Source organism: Phyllobates terribilis, unplaced genomic scaffold, assembly GCF_046119375.1.
Source record: "Phyllobates terribilis strain yellow unplaced genomic scaffold, ASM4611937v1 Scaffold_2__4_contigs__length_985480577, whole genome shotgun sequence".
NCBI lineage: Eukaryota > Metazoa > Chordata > Amphibia > Anura > Dendrobatidae > Phyllobates > Phyllobates terribilis.
This window is the reverse complement of record NW_027362762.1, coordinates 660,515,597-660,534,685: the sequence shown is the minus strand read 5'-3', so window position 1 is coordinate 660,534,685 and position 19,089 is coordinate 660,515,597.

Here is a 19,089-nt window from a genome sequence, read left to right as displayed (position 1 = left end):
CTGTGTCACTCCCCATGGTGTTGTGGACTAACAGGTCACCTCCCACTTTGACGTCACCCCCTTCTACTGGAGCTACCCCGTTATCAAAGGTCACATTGTCATTTTTAGGAGGTACCAACCCACCACCAGTAATTTTTTTTGATTTTCTATCCTCCACGCTATTTTGAACAACCGCCCCTTTTTTTACTCCGCCCCCTTTTTAACAACCACACCGGCAGGGGAATTTTTACAAGAAAAATCAAAAGTAGTCTTAGGACTCAGTTCACAACAGCTCTTACCACCTCCCCGGGCACTCTGGGACAACATTGGCGCCCCCGGAGAGTTCACAGAATGGTCTGCTGCCGCCATTCTATATGGTGCCCACAGCTCCTGTGGTTCCTGCACCATGTCCTGTAAAAGTTTCTCAAATACCTGCTGTGAGTCCTGTCGCTGTTTCTCAAATGCCTGCTGTGAGTCCTGTAGCTGTTTCTCAAATACCTGCTGTGAGTCCTGTCGCTGTTTCTCAAATGCCTGATGCTGCGACTCCACCAGGCATTTCAAACGCTCAACAGCTTCAGACTCATTTGCGGCTCCTTTCACAGCCATCTTTATCAGCTCCTGCAATTCTTCAGGACACTCCATTATGCCGAAGAGTGATTGCACACAGTCATCTAACTCCTTCTCCATTCCGTCTGGAGATACTGCACCATTCATGGCCATCACGGTACACACTAGACACTTTACACCGCTCTCCCCGAAAATTTTCGTGGCCCCGCCGAGCCACAGCAAATCCAGATTTGAGTGCGACGACAACCTTCGCAACCCCGCCGAGTTGCAGCCAGATGCTTTAAACTTCGTGAGCCCTGCCGAGCCACAGCAAACCAGGTTTGAGTGCGATGATAACCTTCGCAACCCCGCCGAGTTGCAGCCAGATGCTTTAATCCACACTCGTCGTCCTGTGCTGTTGCCCCTAGCAACCGGGCTGCAGTTGCCTCAAGCAACCAGACTGCAGTTGCCCCTAGCAACCGGGTTGTCGTTGCCGCTAGCAACCGGGCTGCAGTTGCCCACATTCTCGAACCATATGTAAGGCAGCACTAGTCATCATAATGGGGGATACTCGCTGCACCGGGTAAATTAAGCACACGTGAAATGTCCTTCCGGTATTTCTCAATTCAGCAGTTTATTATTGCACTTCATAAACCGCAGTTCACACATATAAAGTCCACGAGCCTTTCCAGTGGCAGCTATGCCCACTTGGCTCCAGTTAAGCTAAAACACTTGGCTTCAGCAAACGATAACAATGTCCATATATCACAATGTCCATATAACGTACCGCTTTTATCTTTTGCAGGGTCTTAACGGTTCCAGGTTTAGTTTGCCACCACTTTCACTTTTAGGCTTCCCAGGTGGGGGTCTCCAGCCCTCGTACCTTCGAAGGCTACTGGTATGTTTTCACTCACATCCAGTCTGCGCCTTTCAGGACTCTTGTATGCCAAGCCGGCTCTCCCTCAAAGGTCACTGGCATCCACGCACAGGATCCAGGCTCGACCTTTCAGGCTGCCAGGCTTCACTCTCGGCCTCACTAGGCCTCACACGAACGGTGTCCCACACACATGGGGAAAAGGCCTCATGCCTCTCACAGAACACACCTGTCTCCCATCAAGCAGGGTTTATATATGCATCCCGTGCACACACACACACACATACTGACAGGACCTTGCTGATGTCACAGTCATGTGATCAGACAGACATTCTGTGCGTGCAAGACCTGTGCTATGTCACAGTCATGTGACCAGTCACCTGAGGGGGAAGGTACATGGTCAAGAAAAACACATCCTGGACCATTACCGTAATGCCAGCAAGTCGCTGCATTACAATTGGTAAGACCAAAAGGCATCACCAGATTCTCAAAATGACCTACCGGAGTGTTAAAAGCAGTTTTCCATTCATCACTCTCGTTCACTCGTAACAAATTGTATGCCCCCAGGAGATCAATTTTAGAGAACCACTTGACCCCCACCAACTGGTTAAACAAGTCAGGAATTAACGGCAATGGGTAGGAATTGTGTACGATAATCTTATTAATTTCACGAAAATCCAGACATGGACGTAAACCCCCGTCCTTTTTTTTAACAAAGAAAAATCCAACTGCCACAGGCGACTTAGAAGGTCTAATGTGACCAGCAGCCAGGCTAGTCTGTATGTACTCCTCCAACGCCTTTCTTTCAGGAATAGTCAGATTAAACAAGCGACTCTTAGGAAGAGTAGCTCCAGGAACAAACTCAATGGCGAAATCATAATCCCTATGAGGAGGTAAAACTTGCGACTCCTCCTCTGAAAAAACCCTCCAAAAATCTTGAATAGGTACAGGTAATTCCCCTTTTTCCACAGCCGCAATGCGACCATTACAACATTTATCATAGCATTTCGGACTCCAAGACTTAATCACATTAGTAGACCAGTCCAGCAAAGGATTGTGCAGTTTTAACCAAGGCAAACCTAAAACGACTGGAGAGGGTAAATTATCTAATACAACCAAGTCCAAAATTTCTTGGTGAACTCCATTGATAGTGAGGGGAAATGCAGCAACCTTGTGAGTAATGCATTTCAAGGAAGTGTTATCAATTGCAATCACAGAAATAGGTGATGACAAAGGTTTGGATTTTAATTTAAGTTTTTCCAAAAACCCTTTATCAATCACATTAAGTGTTGAACCACAATCCACAAATACCTGAAATTTAATCAAATTTTCCTGCAAAGTAGTACTCCCAGAAAGAAATACTCCTGCAGAGCGTAAACAAGCTATACGGGCGTAACTGATTTTTTTTTTTTCTTTACTTAAACGAAGCTCACAATACTTAATCAAATGGTCCGCTTTACCACAATAAAGACACAATCCCTCGGCAAACCTCCCGTCTCTTTCCTGAACACGGCGTGACATCGCCCCAACCTCCATCGGTTCTCCGCCATCAGAGCAGATTTTCTGGGGACTAGGACCTGACATTACAGGAGTCTTTACCTCATTCACCCTGGACCTCAGTCTCCTGTCCACACGAACAGCTAATTGCATGGCATCCTGCAGAGTCTCAGGTGCGGGGAATGCAATTAACAGATCCTTAACCCTTTCACTTAGATCATCAAGAAATAAACATTTCAGCGCAGGATCATTCCATTTGACTTCTGAAGCCCATCTCCTGAAGTGTGTGCAATAATTTTCAACATCACCTGACCCCTGATTCAAACGCCTGAGTTCTGCCTCAGCAGATGAGATTCTATCAGGATCATCATATAATAGCCCCATAGCAGAAAAAAATCTTCTACAGACCTTAAACACGGATCATTAGGTTGGAGATAAAATGCCCACCCCTGTGGTTCATTGCGCAAAAGTGACATCATAAAACCAATGCGTTGTGATTCATTCCCAGAGGACCTTGGTCTCAAACGAAAATATAACAAACAAGCATTTTTAAAGGAAAAAAAATCTTGCTGTTTACCATAAAAAACATCAGGCAGTCCTACCTTGGGTTCCACAAAATGCGTTCCAGAGCAGCTACTCACGTGTTGCTGTAGCTCAGCCACCTCCAGAGACAATCCCTGCAAGCGTTGAGCCAAATCCTGGATGGAAACCATACTGATCCCCGAATTTCTTTCCTTTTAGTTTTTTGGGCTGGACTTACTGTTATGATCTGCAACATGTACTAAGGAAAGATAAGGGAAAACTGTCCCTACAGTAAAACTAAGCTGAATCCATACGATGTAGCGGGCTGCCTGTTCCTAGTGAACAGACCCGCCTTTGTCCTCGGCTAGTCTGAACGAAGACCTATAGCATAAGGGGAGGGGTCCCTAAAAGAACTAAGGACTGGGACAAAAATGGGACACCTCCTAAACAGAGAAGTTGTTGCAGAACACAAAAAGACAAACTGACAAAAATGTACTAGAGGTCCCAGAAGGACCAAGCGAACTGACAGAGAAAGGCACTGAAGCACCTGGCTAGAGAAACAGTAAAAACTGAAGTCCAGCACAGCCAAAAGGGCGGAGCTGGAATATAAAGGCAGATGGTCATGTGACTGCAAAACACATGATGGAAAAAACAAACAGGAGGGTTCTAACAACTGTGAATCCTATTGAGCATCTGTGGAAGGAGCAGAAGCATGCAGTCTAGACAAGGCACCCAACAAACCTGAGACAGCTGGATCAGTTTGCTCTTGAGGAATGGATCAAAATACCAATGGACAGGTGTAGAAGTCTCATTGAGATTTACAGAAATTGTTTGTTAGCAGTGATTGCATCAAAAGGTTGTGCAACAAAATATTAAGTTAAAGGGGTATTCCCATCTCCAAGATCATATCCCAATATTTAGTAGGTATAATGATAATAATATTAGTAAATACCTCAAATTAGAAATGTAGTATAGTTTTTCTGATTGTCACTTTCCTCATGTGCAGGACCTTAGGTATCCATGGTTACGACCACTAGCAACTAGCTGTCACAATATCAGTGGTCGTAACCATGGATACCTAAGGTCCTGCAATGCCTGTGTAGCACCCCGAGGGCTCGGCTGCTACAGGGGTATTGCACCTCAGACCAGAGGTGTGATATTCCACTCCCGGGTAAGGATGGAGTGTGGACCAGGACTCGTTTAGCTGCATGCACCACACACACCCCATTTCCGAGGGACAGCTCAACGGTGCTCCCACAGAAGTGCAGGCACGACAGCTTCTGTCCCTGGCTGGAGTGGGGCGGGGAAAGGAAGACCCAGTGGTGTAGGAGCAGATAGGGGTGGGTCTCTGGGCATAGGCAGGAGCCCATTGGTTGCAAGTCACCTGGGCTCAGGTGTCAGAAGGAGGTATAAAAGGTGGGCACCATCTTAGATCAGGGTTCAGTTCAGCTCAGTGGAGACAGTCTGAGGAGAAGACAGGAAGCAGAGCCCCTGCATGGGCTCTGCTCTGCAGGCAGGCCTTGTCAGGAGGCTGGAGCCTGAGAGAGAGAGAGAGAAGAAGGAACAGAAAGGAAAGTAGGAAAGGAACTGGAACAGAGGAGAAAGGAAGCAAGGAACACAGAGAAAGGCCCAGAGACACGAGGACAGAAGGAACCCCATATGCCCAGAGGAGATACAGGGTGAAGGGTTGGCAGAACAGGGTACCGGAACCCAAATTGGTGGATGCAACAGATTCCTCAGCCAAAGACCGGAGGTTGTTACCACATCTTGGTGCGACCCCTCACTACATCCACCAGAAAGGCATACCGTATAGGGTCAGGGAAACCGGAGAGAGGTTTCGCCAACAGAAGGCCCGAGGAAGCTGGACAAAGGTGGGTCACTGGTGGGGTCGGCCAGAGAAAGGAAAGAGAAGGGAGCTCTGAACCACACTCCGGAATTGCCTGGGAGTTGACCGAGTCCCTCACCTGGTGGACGCAGCATGACTCGGGCGGTCCTAACTGCGCACAAGTGACCTGATAAAGAACTGTGAGTAAAGCATTGAAAACTGCAACTGCACGTCTCTGTGGTTCCTCGCCGCACCAGCACCATCAGTACTGGGACACTCACACCATCACCACCATCATCCACATTAGCTGCCCTGAGGCAATACTTCTCCCGTGGGGAGTCATCCCATACTCAGCTGCGCAAACAACATCAGCCTCAGCGGTCTGCAGCGCAGCGGCGGTCCCCACTGACCGCAATCCACGGGTGGCGTAGTCGGACACTTATTACAATACAAATAGACTGCCACTGGTTTGACCACCCTGGGCACGGACCGGGTCACCGCCACACGGAGACTACAACCCCCTGCATCCTACAACAGGCCCGGTTCCGGGTTCCCCTGCACAGCACAGGCCCAGGGGGCGCGTCAACTTTGGCGTAGTCGGCAGGATCTTTACCAACCCGGGTATTGCGTGCCTGAAGAAGATTGTACATGTACCTTGAAAAGAAGTCTCCCGCCATTTCCAGAAGTTTCCCGCCGTCCGGAGTCGTTTCCCGCCATCCGGAGCCGATTCCCGCCATCGGACGCCATCTTGGGTCGTTTGCCGCCATCCGCAGTCGTTTTCCCGCCATCGGGCGCCTTCTTCGGGACGCCGCGTGGGAACAAGAGGGGCGTGGACGCCGAAAGCGCGCGAGATCCGAAGCTCCGCCCCACGCACTGACGCTGCGTAAGGTCCTGGAAGGGAGAGGGAGCGACGCTGACGTCACAGGAGCGCGACGCAAGGTCCTCAACCCCGACGATCGACTGCGGAGCCGCGGCCTACGGAGGAAGATCAACGCAAGGTAGGCCACGGTCCACCAGGGGGGAGGAAGACACCAGGAACGGAGAGCAAGATGGCGGACCGGCAGCAGACTAAGCTGCCCAGCATCGGCAGTGCCCCAGCCGTCGCGGGCCCCGACCAGCGCCAGGAGAAGACGCGTGATGCAGGAGCGGTCGCGGGAGCAGGTAAGAGGAGTCTCCCTGTCCCGGACGCTGCCAGCGTCAGCCTGCTCCCGGGCCCCCTGGTGGAGCCGCCAATCCTGGGCGCTGCAGACACCGACCTGCTCCAGACCCCGCAACAAGCCCCACAGCCGAGCCCTCCAGCCCTGGGCACTGCCACCACCAGCCCGCACGCAGGCCCAAAGTCACACCCTCTGACCCCGGGCGTCATCAACAGCGGCCTTCTCCAGGCCCCGCCGCAAGGCCTGCTGCACAAGGGCGCAAAGGGACTGTATGCCCTCCATGCCCACCGTCTAACAGAGGAGGAGCTGCGATACCGCCCAGACATGGACTACCTTGAGGGCCCGGACGGGTCTGAAGAGTACAGGGAGGAAGCATTAGGATGACACCGTTACCAGTAAACGGTAAAATGGAACTGTACATAGTTACCCGTCAGAGTACAAGAACTGTTGTGAAACTGTTGACTGTGTGAACTGTTACTAGTGTGCCCCTAATCCCTAACCAGGCTGAGGACTGTGAGCAGCCATTCCCCTATCCCCACTGGCCGAGGACTGAGAGCGGCCATCCCTTGTATATAGTTGCGCTTCTTAAAGCGCCCCCTACTCATTTTATACAAAAACTGCAACGCCTACCTTGGAATTAAATGGACTGTTGCACCTTTACCTGGTCGCAAGTTGCACAGTGGCCAGTGAAGAAGAGAATCTACTAAAATGTTTTACCAGAAAAAGTTTGATATGCTGAATAGTTTTATATGCTGCTAGAAAATGTTATATGACAAAAGAGTTCCAGTAATATTAAAAGTGCAGTATAATGTCTAGAAAAGAGAAAGTGTTTCCCATAAAGGGAAGTTGAATAATGCCGGCCGGTTTCTAATGTGAAAAGTTTTGAAAAAGTATTGCATGTTTTTGAATTGTCTTTGCTCTTTTCCAGCCCGAGGACGTGCTGTGATTTACCAGGGGGGAATTTAGCACCCCGAGGGCTCGGCTGCTACAGGGGTATTTCACCTCAGACCAGAGGTGTGATATTCCACTCCCGGGTAAGGATGGAGTGTGGACCAGGACTCATTTAGCTGCATGCACCACACACACCCCATTTCCGAGGGACAGCTCAACGGTGCTCCCACAGAAGTGCAGGCACGACAGCTTCTGTCCCTGGCTGGAGTGGGGCGGGGAAAGGAATACCCAGTGGTGTAGGAGCAGATAGGGGTGGGTCTCTGGGCATAGGCAGGAGCCCATTGGTTACAAGTCACCTGGGCTCGGGTGTCAGAAGGAGGTATAAAAGGTGGGCACCATCTTAGATCAGGGTTCAGTTCAGTTCAGTTCAGTGGAGACAGTCTGAGGAGAAGACAGGAAGCAGAGCCCCTGCATGGGCTCTGCTCTGCAGCCAGGCCTTGTCAGGAGGCTGGAGCCTGAGAGAGAGAGAGAGAAGAAGGAACAGAAAGGAAAGTAGGAAAGGAACTGGAACAGAGGAGAAAGGAAGCAAGGAACACAGAGAAAGGCCCAGAGACACGAGGACAGAAGGAACCCCATATGCCCAGAGGAGATACAGGGTGAAGGGTTGGCAGAACAGGGTACCGGAACCCAAATTGGTGGATGCAACAGATTCCTCAGCCAAAGACCGGAGGTTGTTACCACATCTTGGTGCGACCCCTCACTACATCCACCAGAAAGGCATACCGTATAGGTTCAGGGAAACCGGAGAGAGGTTTCGCCAACAGAAGGCCCGAGGAAGCTGGACAAAGGTGGGTCACTGGTGGGGACGGCCAGAGAAAGGAAAGAGAAGGGAGCTCTGAACCACACTCCGGAATTGCCTGGGAGTTGACCGAGTCCCTCACCTGGTGGACGCAGCATGACTCGGGCGGTCCTAACTGCGCACAAGTGACCTGATAAAGAACTGTGAGTAAAGCATTGAAAACTGCAACTGCACGTCTCTGTGGTTCCTCGCCGCACCAGCACCATCAGTACTGGGACACTCACACCATCACCACCATCATCCACATTAGCTGCCCTGAGGCAATACTTCTCCCGTGGGGAGTCATCCCATACTCAGCTGCGCAAACAACATCAGCCTCAGCGGTCTGCAGCGCAGCGCCGGTCCCCACTGACCGCAATCCACGGGTGGCGTAGTCGGACACTTATTACAATATAAATAGACTGCCACTGGTTTGACCACCCTGGGCACGGACCGGGTCACCGCCACACGGAGACTACAACCCCCAGCATCCTACAACAGGCCCGGTTCCGGGTTCCCCTGCACAGCACAGGCCCAGGGGGCGCGTCACCTGCACATGAGGAGAGAGACATAGTGAAATCAGAAAAGCCTATACTACATTTGTAATTAGAGGGATTTGCTAATATTATTATTATTACACCTACTACATATTGGGATAGGATCTTGGAGATGGGAATACCCCTTTAAGGGAATCATCATTTTTGTCCGGGTCACTTTCATTAGTTTTTTTCCTTTCTGTTGACCCACATTCAAAACCAATGACTACTTTTCATTAGTTGATATACAGTAAATTTAAATTGATAATGTCTTGTCAGTTTCAAGTTATTTCAGTGACCATCATGGTTTTTTCTCAAGTTTAACCCCTTAAGCCCCGCGGGTGGTTTGCACGTTAATGACCGGGTCAATTTTTACAATTCTGACCACTGTCACTTTATGAGGTAATTACTCTGGAACGCTTCAACGGATCCCCCTGATTCTGAGATTGTTTTTTCGTGACATATTGTACTTCATGATTGTGGAAAAATTTCTTCGATATCACTTGCATTTATTTGTGATAAAAACGGAAATTTGGCAAAAATTTTGAAAATTTTGCAATTTTCAAAATTTGAATTTTTAAGCCCTGAAATCAGAGCGATATGTCACACAAAAGAGTTAATAAATAACATTTCCCACATGTCTACTTTACATCAGCACAATTTTGGAACCAAAATTTTTTTTGTTAGGGAGCTATAAGGGTTAAAAGTTGACCAGCGATTTCTCATTTTTCCAACAAAATTTATAAAACCATTTTTTTAGGGACCACATCACATTTGAAGTCACTTGGAGAGGTCTTTATGACAGAAAATACACAAAAGTGACACCATTCTAAAAACTGCACCCCTCAAGGTGCTCAAAACCACATTCAAGAACTTTATTAACCCTTCAGGTGCTTCACAGGAATTTTTTGAATGTGGAAGAAAAAAATGAACATTTAACTTTTTTCACAAAAATGTTACTTTAGACCCAATTTTTTTTATTTTCACTGGGGTAACAAGAAAAAATGGACCCCAAAATTTGTTGTGCAATTTCCCCTGGGCACGCAGATACCCAATATTTGGGGAAGAAACACTGTTTGGGCGCACGGCAGGGCTCAGAAGGGAAGGAGCGCCATTTGACTTTTTGATTGTAAAATTTGCTTGAATAATTAGCGGACGCCATGTTGTGTTTGGAGAGCCCCTGTGTGCCCAAACTTTGGAGCTCCCCCACATGTGACCCCATTTTGGAAACTAGACCCCCCAAGGCACCTTTATAGATGCATATTAAGCACTTGGAACCCCCAGGTGCTTCACAAATTGATTCGTAAAAATGAAAAAGTGAAAAAAAAAACACTTTTTCATTTTTACGAATCAATTTGTGAAGCACCTAGGGGTTCCAAGTGCTCACTATGCATCGAGATAGGTGCCTTGGGGGGTCTAGTTTCCAAAATGGGGTCACTTGTGGGGGAGCTCCAATGTTTGGGCACACAGCGACTCTCTAAATACAACATGGTATCCACTAACAAATTGAATGGAAAATCGGCTCAAATTGTTAGCGGACACCACATTGCGTTTGGAGAGCCCCTCTGTGCCCAAACTTTGGAGCTCCCCCACAAGTGACCCCATTTTGGAAACTAGACCCCCCAAGGCACCTTTCTAGATGCATAGTGAGCACTTGGAACCCCCAGGTGCTTCACAAATTGATTCGTAAAAATGAAAAAGTGAAAAAAAAAACACTTTTTAATTATTACGAATCAATTTGTGAAGCACCTAGGGGTTCCAAGTGCTCACTATGCATCTAGATAGGTGCTTTGGGGGGTCTAGTTTCCAAAATGGGGTCACTTCTGGGGGAGCTCCAATGTTTGGGCACACAGGGACTCTCTAAATACAACATGGTATCCGCTAACAAATTGAATGGAAAATCGGCTCAAATTGTTAGCGGACACCACATTGCGTTTGGAGAGCCCCTCTGTGCCCAAACTTTGGAGCTCCCCCACAAGTGATCCCATTTTGGAAACTAGACCCCCCAAGGCACCTTTCTAGATGCATAGTGAGCACTTGGAACCCCCAGGTGCTTCACAAATTGATTCGTAATAATGAAAAAGTGAAAAAAAAAACACTTTTTCATTTTTACGAATCAATTTGTGAAGCACCTAGGGGTTCCAAGTGCTCACTATGCATCTAGATAGGTGCCTTGGGGGGTCTAGTTTCCAAAATGGGGTCACTTGTGGGGGAGCTCCAATGTTTGGGCACACAGGGACTCTCTAAATGCAACATGGTATCCGCTAACAAATTGAATGGAAAATCGGCTCAAATTGTTAGCGGACACCACATTGCGTTTGGAGAGCCTCTCTGTGCCCAAACTTTGGAGCACCCCCACAAGTGACCCCATTTTGGAAACTAGACCCCCCAAGGCACCTTTCTAGATGCATAGTGAGCACTTGGAACCCCCAGGTGCTTCACAAATTGATTCGTAATAATGAAAAAGTGAAAAAAAAAACACTTTTTCATTTTTACGAATCAATTTGTGAAGCACCTAGGGGTTCCAAGTGCTCACTATGCATCTAGATAGGTGCCTTGGGGGGTCTAGTTTCCAAAATGGGGTCACTTGTGGGGGAGCTCTAATGTTTGGGCACACAGGGACTCTCTAAATGCAACATGGTATCCGCTAACAAATTGAATGGAAAATCGGCTCAAATTGTTAGCGGACACCACATTGCGTTTGGAGAGCCCCTCTGTGCCCAAACTTTGGAGCTCCCCCACAAGTGACCCCATTTTGGAAACTAGACCCCCCAAGGCACCTTTCTAGATGCATAGTGAGCACTTGGAACCCCCAGGTGCTTCACAAATTGATTCGTAATAATGAAAAAGTGAAAAAAAAAACACTTTTTCATTTTTATGAATCAATTTGTGAAGCACCTGGGGTTCCAAGTGCTCACTATGCATCTAGATAGGTGCCTTGGGGGGTCTAGTTTACAAAATGGGGTCACTTGTGGGGGAGCTCCAAAGTTTGGGCACAGAGGGGCTCTCCAAACGCAATGTGGTGTCCGCTAACAATTTGAGCCGATTTTCCATTCAATTTGTTAGCGGATACCATGTTGCATTTAGAGAGTCCCTGTGTGCCCAAACATTGGAGCTCCCCCACAAGTGACCCCATTTTGGAAACTAGACCCCCCAAGGCACCTATCTAGATTCAAAGTGAGCACTTGGAACCCCAGGTGCTTCACAAATTGATTCATAAAAATGAAAAAGTGTTTTTTTTTTCACTTTTTCATTTTTACGAATCAATTTGTGAAGCACCTGGGGGTTGCAAGTGCTCACTATGCATCTAGATAGGTGCCTTGCGGGGTCTAGTTTCCAAAATGGGGTCACTTGTGGGGGAGCTCCAATGTTTGGGCACACAGGGGCTCTCCAAACGCAACATGGCGTCCGCTAACAATTTGAGCCGATTTTCCATTCAATTTGTTAGCGGACACCATGTCGCGTTTGGAGAGCCCGTGATATGCCTAAACAGTGGAGCTCCCCCACAAGTGTCCCCATTTTGGAAACTATACCCCTCAAGGATTTTATTAAGGTGTATAGTGAACATTTTGAACCCAGAGGTACGGCACAGAATTTGTTTACATTAGGTCATCATATTGAATAAGTTGTCATTATTCTTGAGCGCAAGTGCTCGCTACTTGAGTTTGCATCGGGTACTCAGGTATGCACCATGTACAGCGTGTGCTCGAGTGACATGCTCGAGTCCCTGCTCCGCATGTTTCACGGTTATTAGACACCCAAAAAAAAACATGCGGGGATCGCTCGTGCATGGCAGGCAATCCCCGTAAAGTTTTTTGGCCGCGAAGCATATGGGGCAGAGATTCGAGCATGTCACTCAAATACCCACGATACTCAATGCATACCAGAGCACCCGATGCAACTCAAGTAGCGAGCACTTGCTCTCAACACTAGTCGCCATATCGTCATCTTTTTTTCTTACTTTTGAAAAAAATCCCAACCCCAGCCCTAACCCTAGCACAACCCTAGCCCTAGCACAACCCTAGCCCCAGCACAACCCTAGCCCCAGCACAACCCTAGCCCCAGCACAACCCTAGCCCCAAACCCAGCCCTAACCCTAGCCCAATCCTAACCCAAGAGTTTATTTTTGACGCCGTTCCTTGTGCGGTATAAGTGATTAGACGACTTTATTCTTCGGGTCGGTGTGATTACAGCAATGCCAGAATCATATGGGGTTTTTATGACTGACAGCTGTCACACACTAAAAGACGCATTTTTTGTAAAATCTAGTTTTTGCATCGCCATATTTTGAGAGCTATAATTTTTCCAGATTTTGGCAGACAGTCATGTGACGGCTCGTTTTTTGCGGGATGACTTGACGTTGTTATTGGTGCCATTTTCAGGCACGTGACATTTTTTGATCGCTTTCTATTCCGATTTTTGGGAGGCAGAATAAACAAAAACCAACAATGCAGGAATTGTTTTTTTTTTTTTTTTTTTTTATTCTGTTCCGCGTGTGGTAAAATTGATGAGGTAGCTTTATTCTTCGGGTCAGTACGTTTACAGCGGTACCACATTTGTATCATTTTTCTATGTTTTGGCGCTTATACACAATAAAAGCTATTTTATAGAAAAAAATATTTTTTAGTATCGTTTTATTCTGAGAGCTATAACTTTTTTATTTTTCGGCTGATGGAGCTGTATGGCAGCTTGTTTTTTGCGGGACGAGATGACGTTTTCAGCGGTATCATTTTATTTATATGTGTCTTTTTGATCGCGTGTTATTCCACTTTTTGTTTGGCGGTATGGTGATAAAGCGTTGTTTTTTGCTTCGTTTTTTTTTTTTTTTTTTACCGTGTTCACTGAAGGGGTTAACTAGTGGGACAGTTTTATAGGTCAGGTTGTTCCGGATGCGGCGATACCAAATATGTGTACTTTTATTGTTTTTTTTAAATTTTTTTATAATAATATTTATTGATGGGTACATTATATTTTTATTTTTGGTGGATTATTTTTTTTATTTTTTTATAATATTTTTGCACATTTTTTTTTTTTTTTTCCACTTTCACACAGTTTATACACTTTATTACTTTGTCCCACTCTGGGACTTTCGCTTTTTTTTTTCTGATCGCCTGCATGGCACAGGAATGGAGCACCATCCCTATGCCATGAAGGCTGTCAGAAGTGCACAGTGTGAAGATTGCTTGGAGATGCACTGCGCATGTCCAAGCAATCTTCCTGCTCTCTGGTGACCCGGATGTTGTCATGACGACATCGGGTCGTCATGGCAACACCCGGGAAGCCTTTGCAGACTGCGCTGGAAGCCGGAAGAGGAGGTGAGTATCGCCGATCACCTCCCCTTGCCCCCGCAATGCCGCGATCGACTTCGATCGACTTCGATCGCAGCATCGCGGGGGTTAATGTGCTGGGAGCGGTGCAGGACCGCTCCCTGCACATAGTACCGGATGTCAGCTGTGACAATCAGCTGACACCCGGCGGCGATCGCGCCCGCACAGCCTGTGTGCGCGCGCGATCGCGATGACGTACTAATACGGGTCTGGCTCTTAAGTCCCAGGGCACAGACGCGTATTAGTACGTCAGATGTTATTAAGGGGTTAATAGAAGGGTACCAACAATTTTGTCCACGTCTGTATGTTTACCATGCACAGCGGCAAAATCTTGCAAAATATATATTGAAAGGAGGCTGTGCCAGATGTAGGGGCCGATATACCATTGGAGCAACCTGTGCAGCCACAAAGGGGCCCAAGAGGAAGGAAGGTCCACTTTCTCCTCCAAAACAGCAAACAGCTTTTATTCTAGACACATTATTGAACTGCAAAAGGCCCACATATTGACCCTCTTCTGTCTGTGTCCACCCATGGACAGATACTTGATAGTGCCATCAGTTATCTATAGGCTGTAATTGTATCTATTTAACCCCTTTACCCCCCAAGGCTGTTTGCACCTTCCTGACCAGGTCAAATTTTACAATTCTGACCAGTGTCAATTTATGAGGTAATTACTCTGAAACGCTTCAACTGATCCCACTGATCCTGAGATTGTTTTTTCGTGACATATTGTACCTCATGACAGCGGTAAAATTTCTTTGATATGGCTTAAGTTTGCTTGTGAAAAAAAACGGAAATTTGGTGAAAATTTGGTAAATTTCAAACTTTGAGTTCTTATGCCCTTAAATCAGAGAGATATGTCACACAAAATAGTTAATAAATAACATTTACCACATGTCTACTTTACATCAGCACAATTTTTGAAAACTTATTTTTGTTAGGAAGTTATAAGGGTTAAAAGTTGACCAGCGATTTTTCATTTTTCCAATAAAATTTACAAAACCATTTTTTTAAGGACCACATCATATTTGAAGTGACTTTGAGGGACATATATGACAGAAAATACCCAAAAGTGACACCATTCTAAAAACTGCACCCCTCAAGGTGCTCAAAACCACATTCAAGAAGTTTATTAACCCTTCAGGTGCTTCACAAGATAGTTTGGAATGTGGAAAAAAAAATTCACAAAAATTTTATTTAGACCCCAATTTTTTTTATTTTCACAAGGGTAACAGGAAAAAAATAGACTTCAAAATTAGTTGTGTGATTTCTCCTGAGCATGACAATACCCCATATGTGGGGGAAAATCACTGCTTGGGCGCACGACAGGGTTCGGAAGGGAAGGAGCTCCATTTGACTTTTTGAATGTAAAATTTGCTGGAATAATTAGCAGACGCCATGTGGGGTTTGGAGAGCCCCTGATGTGCCTAAACAGCGGAAATTGCCTACAAGTGACCACATTTTGGAAACTAGACCCCTCAGGGAACTTATCTAGATGTGTGGTGAGCACCCTGAACCCCCAAGTGCTTCACAGAAATTTATAACATTGAAATGTGACAATAAAAAAAATCTAATTTTTCCCACAAAAATGTTTTTAGCCCCAAATTTTGCATTTTCATAAGGGTAACAGGAGAAATTGCACCACACAATTTGTTTTGCAACTTCTCCTGAGAAAGCAGATACCCCATATGTGACAGTTTAGTTTTAGCATTTCACAATTGTGGGATTAAACTTTTTTTGCAATTTCACCGCACTTGGAATTTTTTTCCCGTTTTCCAGTACATGGTATGGTAAAACCAATGGTGTAGTTCAAAATTACAAAAAACAAGCCCTCACATGGCCATATTGACCGAAAAATAAAAAAAAGTTATAGCTCTGGGAAGAAGGGGAGCAAAAAACAGAAATGCAAAAACTGAAAAACCCATGGTCCTTAAGGGGTTAACATAGCTATTCACGAGCTTTTCATTACGTATTCCATAAGTGACCTAAACGAGTGCATGGCACCCATAGGCTTTTTTAATGTATACAGCATGAAACATTCATAAATTGCTCCTGATATACTGTATATGTTTAATGGATACCTGTTATAGATGCTATACCGTGACATCCATCACCCTTGGGCTACCCAGTTAGAAAAGTATAATTTTCCATTTTTACTGGACTTCAGTGGATGGAATAGGATAGTGCATTGTGCTATTCCATCCTCTTATTTGCAGTATTGTATCAGTTCCCAACCTGACTGGTGGTGCCTAAACCAAGGCGAGGAATATAAATTATTCTCCATCAGGGAATCTCCAGATGATTGGAAACTATGGTACTGTAGAGAGAAAGACACCAGCTCTAAGTTAAGGTTCATTACTAAGCAGAGAGCAAAAGGTCAAAGGATGATACAGATATGTGGTCAACGGGTAGTCATGAATCAGAATTGTTAGGAACTGACAATGTCCAGTAAGGTATCTGAGAAACAACACAGGTATGTGGTTAGGGTAGGGCAGGGGTCAAGAATCCAGGAAGCACTACCAGAGCTAGACAAATTAGACAGAAGAGCTTGCAAAGGCCGGAAGGCAAAAATCAGTAACAGATATAGCACAATGCAGAGTAACGAACAAACAGGATTAAACCTACAAATAAGAGAAAAAACACAATAGAATTCACCTTTAATCCAGCCCCAATAACGTAGTCATGCAAATATAAAAAGTGCAAAGCAAAAAGTATTTTAGAAATATGGCGACTCCCAGATACTAATGATATTATATAAAGTATATTAGTAACCTAAAATTTCTGGTAATTAAGTCTTCCTAACTTCTCGTAATCAAGACAATAAGAAACAATAGGTGAAAACTGATTACATCTTAGCCTGCACATCAGATAAAGAATATTGCAGAAATATAAAAGAACATATTAATAATTAATATTTTTATTACTTAAACGGAATCTGTTACCAGGTCTTTGCCATCAAATTGTAGAGCAGCATACTGTAGAAACAGAAACACTGACTCCAGCAATGTGTCACTTATTGGGCTGCTTGCTCTAGTTTTGATAAAATTATTGATTTATTAGCAGAAGGTTATCACTAGAGGACTAGTAAATCTGCTGCCATTTAGTCCTCCATATTCATGAGCTCTGTATATACCTGCCCACTGTGGCGCCCCTGAGGGTTCAGTTGCCGCAGGGGTACTGCACCTCAGATAGAGGTGTGGTATCTCCTCCTCCAGGTAAGGATGGAGCATCACACGAGACCCCACTTCACACTCAACTCTACACCACTCCTGTCCTGTAGGGGGCCTAAATGCACCAGGGTGCTGCCCCGGGCTGGGATAGAGGAGATGGGGGGAACCAAAAATGGGGGGAACCAAGTAGTGGGTGAGGGTGGAGGAGACACTTACAGGAAGCACCTATAGACTCTATATAATACCAGGCCATCTTTAGTTCAAGGTCTTTGATTGTGGTCTTCTGTCAGGGTCCAGCAGGAGTCTGTAGCTGGCTGAAGATTCACGGTCCTCGTTCTCAGGCCTTGAGACGAGGAGCTGGACAGAGTTAACCAGTGTCTCTGCCCGATCAGGGTCCCGTTCTAAGAAGGCCTTGGAGGGGAGCAGAGGAGATAGGCTCCACAGGCGAAAGGATCCCAGGGGGATATGGACGGAGTGTAGTCGCCACCTGTATTCTTCACTTTGGCCTAGCCAGAGGGATTCCTGCCGCAATAGGGGTGACCGACCACCGATATATGACTGTGTACTTCACGTCACTGTTGGAAAAGCCCGGCGGCTTAGTGGATCCCAGGGAGGGACACAAGCGGGAGGACAAGAAGGAGAGGAACACACCGACGGGGTCTTGACAGGTGCTCCTGATCTACCTGGGAAGTGCTGAACCCCCTTCCTGGTGGCTGCAGTACGCCGAGTGACGCAGAGAGAAGCTTTGCGGCTGAAAGTTCATCTAAAGTGAGTAAAGACCAGGATGACTTCATTCACAGCCTCCACTTGGTTATTCCCGCGCGGCACTGCACCCACCATCTCTCCACACAGCTCATCTAACACTGCCCTGAGGCCTACTCCACCTGTGGGGAGTAGTCCCAACCAAGCTGCCAGGACACCAGCCTCAGAGGACTGTTGCAGCGCTGGTGGCCTTCACCAGAAACCACAGGTGACGTAGTCGAACAACCACTTATCCCAAAATCCCATTATTTTTATGTGACAGCCCTGGGCACGGACCGGGTCACGGCCACGACGACACCCCGCACCACCGCCCTACATTGGCCCGGCACCGAGTAACCCCACCACTCAGGGAGGGCGTCACACCCACCACCACTGATTGGTAGATTACTGCCTATGCACAGTGTGCACAGAAAGCTGCTAATCAGTGCTGTGGGTGGAGTTATACAGGGCTCAATATTCAGAGAACTGCTAGATCTGCAGCAGATAAAACAGTGATCTTATGAAAACTGCAGCAAGCAGCCCAGTAAGTGATACATCATTGGAATCAAGGTCTCTGCCCCTACATCATGATGCTCTTTGTTGAGGTAGGAAAGACCTGGTGATAGATTCGCTTTAATATCAAAACTACAAAACAGACTAAAAAAGTGCACTTTGTTACCGCCATACCTAGAAAATCAGACCACAAATCTCATTTAAGTGAAAGTTAATTTCCTATTAGTCAAGTAGGAGAATAAATGTGTATATTATTATTATTATTCAACAAAATGTCATAAAATAGGGTTAATATGGATTGCTTGCTTATTTTGTAGAGAATGGCCCATGAGCCTCACTAAATGGAAAATTAGTTATTGTTTTATAGTCAACACTGTACTTGTTGTGAACCATGTTGGAAGTATGGCAACAATTTAGACATCACTTAAATGAGCAGTGCAATCAATATATAATTTAGTGTAAATTCTCATTCAGATAAGTCCAGGACTTATCGAGCATTAGATATTAGGAATTAGAATTCATTCCCCTTTCCCCCAAAAAATATTATATATATATATATATACTGCTCAAATAAATAAAGGGAACACTTAAACAACAGAATATAACTCTAAGTAAATCAAACTTCTGTGAAATCAAACTGTCCACTTAGGAAGCAACACTGATTGACAATCAA